The 9345-nt window shown below is 45.9% G+C and overlaps 1 protein-coding gene across 1 annotated transcript in view; it reads left to right on the top strand.

Moving 5' to 3' along the window:
- The window catches only part of LOC142767461 (uncharacterized), a 203417-nt gene that overhangs the window by 89225 nt on the left and 104847 nt on the right, over positions 1-9345 (top strand). The window lies entirely within an intron of this gene.

Here is a 9345-nt window from a genome sequence, read left to right on the forward strand (position 1 = left end):
CTGCACACACTACATACATACACCAAGGGCCATGTCATTGGCGTTTTATGCGTTACAAAAAAGGAAAATAAAAATTACAGCATAACTGAGTGCATGATGAAGAGTGCGGCGAAACATCCGCTTGTCCGTCCGCGCTTCCTTCCATCCTTCGTTCTTGCTTCTATTCGTCCATGCTTCCGTCCGTCCACCCGTCCGTTCATCTATGCATCCGTCCGGCCGTCCATGTGTCCGTTCGTGCATCTGTCTGTCTCTCCGTCCGTGCGTCTGTCCATCTGCCCGACCGTCTAGCGAACATTCCAAGTACTGCCATTTCCCATCTTTTCATCATATATCCATCATGTAGAAGTACCGCTTTCCAGCAGACATTCCAAGGACTAAAGGATAGGTGGCATGGCCGGACCAGAGGAGCGGCACGTGCGCACTCTCTTACAGCCTGCGCTTCGTGTCTAGTTTCCACATTTCACCGCCACTAGTTCATGGCGCTGTGGCCCAGCCCTCGGTAAACCTTGCTAAAACCAAGGAGGTTAAGCTCAGGAAGTTCAACGGGGCAACCTTTTCTGACCAGGGCTCAAAGTGCGTCCTTCTGTTACTAGTCTTATTTTTATGTAAGCATCAACTTCAAGGCAAGTATTATTGAAGATTAAACCACCGATACTCGTCTCTGTAGGTTATTTAATAAGAAACAACAATCTTTTTATTTATGATTAGCGTGCGTAAGTTTCCTTTTCAATTCAAAAGAGTGCGCGTGCCGCTCCTCTAGTCCGGCCGTGGAAGTGGCTATTTGCTACAATAACAGCAACAACAACAAACAACAACAACAGCAACAGCAACAACAACAACAACATTACGATACAACACTATTACGATCCAACAGAGAAGCTTGTTGTGAGTGGGCGGAGGAGCTGGCAGCTGCGGGCGCTGTGTGAGTGTGAGAGTGACGCTAGCGTGCACCTGCGAGGGAATCGTGCGAGGGGAGCGTGATGTCAATGGGCAGCTGCGGCAAAACCTACTTGGCACGGCTCCAGCACCTGCGGCGAGAGGAACTCGTAGTGGGGCGTGCGAACCGACGCACGTACGTACGGCGTTACTCACGTGAGTCAAAAAGCTGCTTCGCATCCATAAAATCCGCGTCGAATCTTTCGTTAGCAGCACGTTAAGCACGTCTGCTTCGCGACGAAGCCCAAAGCGCCACTTTTTGCGACTGGCGTCCTCGACAGGACGTGAGCACGCTGTATCAACTCGACCCCCTTGAGTGGCGTTTATGCGCATCCGACCATTTGGCGCCGGAACTACGCGACCTGGGCTCTCTCTCTCTCTCTCTCTCTCTCTCTACTTGCCTTAGTTAACGCGGAGTTTGGAAAAAAACATGCCGACTTCACTCCATAAACATCCCGAAGTGCTGGTGTATGTACGCCACAATGTTGGCGCTATTAGCATTCTGAAAGTGGGGAGTCGTTTTACGCATTTCAACGCGAGGACGTTCCAACTCATCCGTATATTTCGCGTTTACTCACGTGGCGTTTATAAAATTCTGGGTCGCACCGAAAACATCCTTCCGAGCCCCTAAGTGCTTTTAACGGCCCGCCGCGTCAACCTAGAGCCGTCGACCGAGCTGCTCTTCTTTTCTGTATCTCTCATCTCGTTTGCTCTACGCTTTGCGAGGCTCCACCGATTGCCCACTCGAAACATGCCTCGAGCCGTTGTTTTTGTTTCGCCCGTCTTCTCCGAGCTAGGCAGTGGTTATTCAGGCCCAGTGCCGGATATGCGTGCGCGTGTGTGTTCGTATGTGTTATGTGTGCGCATATTTGAGTTACACTCGTATACAAGAGGAGCTCGAGACTGCTCCGGTGTGGCACGTGAAAGTAGTTTCTTCGCCCGTGCTGAAAGTTTAACTCTGGGCTGTTTTTCAGCACAACTGACCCATCCACCGCTGCTTGAGATTTCCTTTTCTTTTCGATCGAAACTGGCAAGTAAGGCTGAACGTCTACGCGGTCGGGCGAAGGAGTGTTTGACGTCGCTATATGTTTCAAGAGCGCTAGCCGCGTGTGAACTTATTGGTCGCTCCAAGTTTGTGCGTCTGACAGGCAGTTTAGGCCCTTCAGAACGTCGTTGTGTTTTCGACTTCGCATGAAATGTGGAAGCGCCAGCAGCTATATTTCAGAGCTAACGCCCGAGTTTCCGTGATGCGGCAGAGTTGTAGTGTCGCGTGGTCGAGGTAAAAAAAGAAGCGTTTATTGTTATATTGTTACGCGAAGTTCTACTACTATGCCAACGACATACCTTGGGAGAGGCGTGCAAGGGTCCTGCGTATATATATATATATATATATATATATATATATATATATATATATATATATATATATATATATATATATATATATATATAGTGAGAGAGAGAGAGAGAGATAACTTCACGGGGAAAGACAAGAAGAGGTGCCGAACTGTCGTGAAGATGAGATGGCGTTCCTGCACTGGTTACGTGACATTCTACAGTGAAAGCTGTAATGGAATCAGAACACGGATCACGTGTGTCCGCTGTCATTGCCGCCGGTGTCCGTAACCAGTATCGCAAAAAATAAGGAAGAAACTCAGTTAATAAAAAAACAACCATCAAGGTCACTTTAGGATTTGAACACAAGTCCGCTGCGTGCCAGACCAGTATTCTACCACTGAGTCACGCCGGTTTTTTTCCCTTTATTTCCTGTTAAACGTCACACACGGGGGGATAAGATGAAAATATCAGAATACACAACAAATATGACAGAAAAATTACTACGGCTGTCAAGCGCTGCTACAGCACATCACGTCTTAAAATTCCTTTGTGGCTGGGCCGGTGTTCGGAACTCGTTTCTAAAATGCCCTCAGGAAGGCTTGATGTCGGGAGAGTAATCGCGTTCATATGAGTAATAAAGTAGTTTTGAGCGTAAAAGAAAACAACCAGGCGTCACACAATAAGAATTGCGTAACAGGTGGGTCGTCCAATGCTCCAGCCCATTAGAAAACTCGTTCTTCATCATCTAATAATTGTGGTGCATACCCACTTCAGGCACAATTCTTCATCGTTCTCAGCCACTGCATAAAAAAATTGCACAATATTCCTAGCGAGTGTGTAGCGAATACCACGCTTATCCGAAGAATGACGAAGGATAGCATAGTTTATTCTAGCCTACTGTACAAAAATATTATTATTTATGGCGTACCGGGTTCCCAGCATGTGTATTTGCAGCAGTTATACCCAAAGAGGCCCGGAAAGGCCGCTCTTCCAGCTCTTATTGTGACGGTGCTGCGCGTTCCGCGCACGCCTGGTGTTTTTTATGACTTGTTTTTTATAGGGCTGAAGCTCACTCTAGTTACTTAGTTACTTAATTAGTTACTTAATTACTTAGCTAATTACTACTGCTTAGAGAATTATTCAATTAGTTACTTTGTTTTCTGAGCTGTGCGTGTCTTCGTACTGTATGTGCGTGTACGTGTGTGTGTGTTGTGTGTGTGCGTGTGAGTGAGTTAGGGATGAGTGACTATGAATATTGCGAATTTCGATGCCACGTACAGTGAGTCGTACGCTGCCAAATTCAAAGGGGATTTCAATGCAGAATTTTGAAGGACTCTGTGGTATAGGTCTTGATTACTAGCGTCGTCATCTACAATACATCTCATGACTACCGTTCAGCACTACAATCAAAGAGTACGCGCTGTACGCAAGCCACATGCTTGGGCAGCAAATCTGTCCCAGGTATAATTACCTCACAAATGGCAGGATTGAGACATTTGCGTTAGTTTGGAACGCGTTGCATCGCATAATGCATTTTAGTCTGCCACTATACTTCTATGGGAAATTATAAGACAGCTGCATCTTACCGGTAGTTACCTACAGAGCAGAAACCCGGATGCTTACAAGGAGGGTCCAATTTAAATGCTAGATGACGCAGCCAACTACGGAAAGGAAAGTGATAAGTGTAACATGAAGTGACGGGAAAAGACCAGAGTACGTCAGGGAACGAACGGGATATCAGAGCTGAAATCAAGAGGCAGAAATGGGCATTGGCCGGACACGTAGTGCGTAGGGAGGAAAATCGCTGAGTGACTGGACTGCAGGAAAAGGCAAACGCACGAGGGAAAGACAGTCGTTTGATTAAAGAAGAGAATGTAAGCTAAATTTTTAATCGCAGTAATATTTACTGTGTAGGTTACGGGTAAAGTTGTTTGAATAGGCAGCCGAACTCTGTAGCATAAGCAGATCAACTATGAAGGCTTTCTACGATCACATGACTTAAACGTGGCTCGTAGTTACTGGTGTCTATTGGCATTTTTCGCAATGGCGAATTGCGCGTCGCTGCCGGTGTATAGTTTTGTGTGGCCCATGGGGCGGCTCTATGCACATCCTTAGTAGAGTAGTACAATGTAGTACTCTAAATCGTTAACAACCTTGGCTAAGTGCAGTCGCAACATGACGTAACAAAACGTAACGGGTCAGCTTAAGGCTCTCCCAGAGTAGAGTGCATTGTACTCCACATGTCGAACGTATTTTACAAACATATATCTTGGTAAGGCCGTCCTAATCCTCACATGGCTCTAAGGCAGCTTGTATAGGGACGGCTCACATATCTCGCATAGTTGAGTGCGATGTACTCGAAATCGTTGAACACTCTTTCTAAACGCACTGCGCTTCACAACCTCTCCTCCTCCTCTTTTGCATCTTTTGAATATCAACTATTCTCTTCCAGTACGTCAAGTCGGCGCAATAAAACAGCTAACAGACCTGTCTACTTTAAATTGACACAGAAGACTAGTCAATCAACCATCCAATGAATGGCAACCCTCCTACCAAGGAAGGGGGGTGCACGATGTGTCTTAGCACAAAGACGACGCAAGTTTTCTTTGTATTTCGAAACAGTGTTACGTTATATGGCAAGTCAACAAAAGTAAAGCGAGCCCAGATGGAACCAAATAAAGTACCTATACACGCGGAAAGTAATCGCACCGGGAAGACCTTCCTGCTTGAGGTGAAGCAAATTATAGACGGGATGATTCGGGAGTGCCGGAGAAGAGGAAATGGAATCGGGGCGCCATTGTTCAGTCGTCTGTATTGATATCTGTATTCAATGAGCGAGCGGGTCAGTGAATGATGATGACTGAATGAGTGAGTGAAGGTGTGTGAGTGAGATAATGAGTGAAAGAGGGATTGAGGGAGGGCTTTAGCGCGTCAGAAAGAGAGAAAAGTTATGTGTGAAAGAGCGAGTGAGTGAGTTAGAAAAAGAAAGGAGTGAGCGAGTGAAAGAGTAAGTGAGTGAATGAGTGAGATAATGAGTGAATGAGTGAGATAATGAGTGAATGAGAGAGTGAGTGAAAGAGGAAGTGAGGGAGGGCTTTAACGCGTGAGAGAGAGAGAAAAGTTGTGTGTGAAAGAGCGAGTGAGTGAGTTAGAAAAAGGAAGGAGTGAGCGAGTGAAAGAGTAAGCGAGTGACTGAGCGAGTGAGTGAATGAGTGAGATATAGAGTGAATGAAAGAGTGAGTGAAAGAGGGAGTGGAGGAGGGCTTTAACGCGTGAGAGAGAGAGAAAAGTTATGTGTGAAAGAGCGAGTGAGTGAGTCAGAAAAAGGAAGATGGAGGGAGCGAGTGAAAGAGTAAGCGAGTGAATGAGTGAGTGAGTGAATGAGTGAGATAATGAGTGAATGGGAGAGTGCGTGAAAGAGGGAGTGAGGGAGGGATTTAGCGCGTGAGAGAGCGAGTGGGTATTGCTGAAAAGGAGACAAACAAACAGTTCGAGAGAAAGTGAGGTCGAAGTTGAGTGAGAGAAAGTAAGACTGTAGGTGCGAAGGGAGCTGCTTCCTCTTTTACCTTTTTTCAGACCCCCGCACTTGACGCTACTTCGTGAAGAAGTGCTCCTACGTCCGCACAGATCGGCTTAGTATCATAGTCATTGCAGATCGAACAGCCATTGTTCGGCGCTTCGCGCATGGTAGGAACTACTGCGAATTACTGCGTATACCACCAACCGTGTGCGAGTGGGCTTCGTTTGTATAGCACGGGTTATGGCCTCCAGCTATTCAAAACAACTTCTTCCGGTGCCGGTTGCTTGACAGTATTCAACAAAATGGCAGCCATCGATGTTCTTTCTGTGCTGTATCGTGGGCACACTCACAAGAGGTTCTTCAATGGTTTCCGGAGTGCCGCATACCAAGCGATTCGAACTGTGTGCACGGCCGATAAGATGCAGGTAGTGACCACTGAACGCCACACATTGGCGCGGTCCGAGCAGTAAGCTGCAAAGATTGCGCCATTGTGCGACTGCACTTGGTCACCCGTGGTCGACGCTATTTTAACTAGCATGTCTTGGTCAAGTTCGTGAAGATGGCAGCGACGATCGCTCCGCGAAGAACAATATCACAAGTTTCCTATGGATACACTTGACTATCTATAGTCAAGTGTATTCATAGAACTCTGCTATGACGCTAGTGTCTATGGGAGTTGCAATGCACTGCGCTTCAGCGAGCATGGGAATGATGGATTCGTCTACCCTTCGTTCTTACGGCTCCGCTTAGCCCTGTGCGACTTGAATTCACTTTGCCGTTAGACTATAGAGGTTCAGCAATGGTTCGACAGTGAGTCATCACCACCTCGACCTTTTTAAGGCTCGCCAATTCGAAGGAGATCGCGAAGCTCACAGCGGCCTGTTTTTTTTTTATTTGAAACAAAACGAAACGCAATAATAAAGAAGGTCACTAATATGTTTTAATCCTGTAAGCACGAATACTAAGGAAATCCGTGTACTACCCATCATTCTAATTGTGGAGGAATAATCGCAGCGCCAGTGTTTCCTTTAGGTAATTTTATGGTACTACAGCATTCATTGCTTCGTTCTTGCCATGTAAGTGTGGATATATATATATATATATATATATATATATATATATATATATATATATATATATATATATATATATATATATATATATATATTTATATATATATATATATATATATATATATATCCAAGTAGTTCCTCCGTGAGAAGTGACAACGTAGCTTATTTCTTTCGACGTCTCAGCCAGAGCATGGCCTTTATTAGAAATGAGGGCAGAATTTGTTGGTGCTCAGCTTTATACAATCTTAGAGATAAAGACTACGCAAAAAAAGGACAAAAAAAAAAGACCACTGAGACCATGAAGTAGACACGCCCCCTTCCACTTTTGTTCTCCCTTCATCGTTTCATTTTGCGCTTCCCTTTTTATCTCCTTTCCCTTTTTTCCCTGACGATCACCTCTAACATGTCCGCCGTCTGCTTTTCCTTCCTTTCACTAACGTATTGCTCTGGACCAGACGGTGCTGGATGGCTACGGTGTTTCAGGTGTGGAGAAAAAAGAGCTTTTTTTAGGAAGTTTAAGTCTTTAACTATACTCACTGCCACGTGAGCAGTGAGTAGTTAAAGTATCTCCCGGTGATGACGTTATTGATGCCTCAGCGCTATGCAAACAAAGAAGATACAACGAATGACGCCTCTCGTTTGGCTTCCAGGAACCCTGGGCAGAATCGTGCCTGCTTTTACTGCGCTGCTTCCCGCGATGCCGTCCCGGACTCGCGTCGACATCTTTTTCGCCCATCTCTCGGCTTGTATCTCTGGGGTTTTTCGGCGTGTGTGGATCTGCGCGTCGATATGCAATAAGTGCCGAGGGATCCCCTACGTCAGCGATATATATGCGAAATTTATGCTCGTCCCAATCTCGGCAGCGATCGTCGAAGGGGAAGACCCCTTTTGTATATGCGTCTATAGGCGGGACGTGGCCCAATCTCGGAACCCCCTATAACGGAAGCACATTTCTCATCGATCTATCCTTGCCGATGTAAATGGTAGATGAGCGTTTTGCAATGGCCAATCGATGCGCCGTCTTGACTGCGTATGCGGTTCGCGGGGTCTCCACGACTTTCGACGGTGCTTGGAGCGCCGAGAGAGTACTATTGGCTCTTCACGCCTGGAGCAGTCGACGAACGGTCTTTTTTTTTTACGCTGAGGCCCTCTGTGAATCGTCGCCGTCGTCCTTAATAGTTGTAGCAGTATTAGTGAAAGTAGTAGTAGTAGTAGTAGTAGTAGTAGTAGTAGTAGTAGTAGTAGTTGTTGTTGTAGTAGTTGTTGTAGTTGTAGTAGTAGTAGTAGTAGTAGTAGTAGTAGTAGTAGTAGTAGTAGTAGTAGTAGTAGTGATCGCTGTGGTAATATCAGTAGGCGTCAAGCAGATTTCGCGACTAAAAGGGGAGTGAACAAAGAAGTGAATATGAAACGAAGTGATGACGTTGATGCTCGAAATAATGATGACCATGCCGAATGAGTGGCGTTCATTACGCTGATTGATCATGAATGGTGGCGTTGATTATGCTGAGTGATGATGGTTATGACTTAACGTGAGGAAGAACTAAACAACGAAAAACTTTGACGAGAGTTAGGAAAAAAAATATGTCCGATGCAAGAGCCGATTTCGCTGTTTTTTTTTACAGCGTTTAACTGACTACATTCTTTTTTTCCTAATGAGATACCATTGTATCGAAACATCACGTTCCTTACACTTGTACGGCTCGAATCGCCGCCCTTGGAGCTGTTTATTTGCATATTTTCGTTCTTGAGGAAGCGGCACCTTTCGTCGAGGCATCCGATTATTTCTCCCGACTCGCGTCAGCCGGTGGTTCCGCCGAATGCCTTCGCTGGAGAAGAGAAAAAAGTAAGCGTGTGGATCTAATCGGCACTTCAACGGAAATGGCAAAGTTTGTCGTACTGCAGGCCTAACATTTTTTTTTTCGCGGTTATAAAAAGTTCGTACCGAATGATGTTACAGAATAATGTTTCATTGTTTCCACCGGCACTTCTACAAAAAAAAAAAAGAATATTTGCGCCGCCGTCGAAAAAAGGCGTGGCAACAACCCATTTCACTCTCTCCTCCAACCGAATTTCGTGCAGCGCATGCAGAACTTCGACTTCGCGTCTAGACACATCCGGTGCGCCACGCATTGATTGTTATGTGGGGTTTAACGTCCCAAAACCACTATGTGATTGTGAGAGAAGCCGTAGTGGAGGGCTTCGGAAATTTCGACCACCTAGGGTTCTTTAACGTTAACCCCAATATGAGCACACGGGCTTACACCGTTTTCGCCTCCTTCGAAAATGAAGCCGCCGCAGCCGGGATTAGATCCCGCGACTTGCGGGTCAGCAGCCGAGTACCATTCATTCATTCATTTATTCATTCATTCAAATTTTCAATTGTAAACATTCTTATACAATGGTGGGGGCCAAGAAAAAAGCTGTTGTAGACAGCTTGAGGAGCCCCTGGCCCCCGTTCTGTGGCTGCAGGTGGCGGAG

Source organism: Rhipicephalus microplus, chromosome 7 (genome assembly GCF_043290135.1).
Source record: "Rhipicephalus microplus isolate Deutch F79 chromosome 7, USDA_Rmic, whole genome shotgun sequence".
NCBI lineage: Eukaryota > Metazoa > Arthropoda > Arachnida > Ixodida > Ixodidae > Rhipicephalus > Rhipicephalus microplus.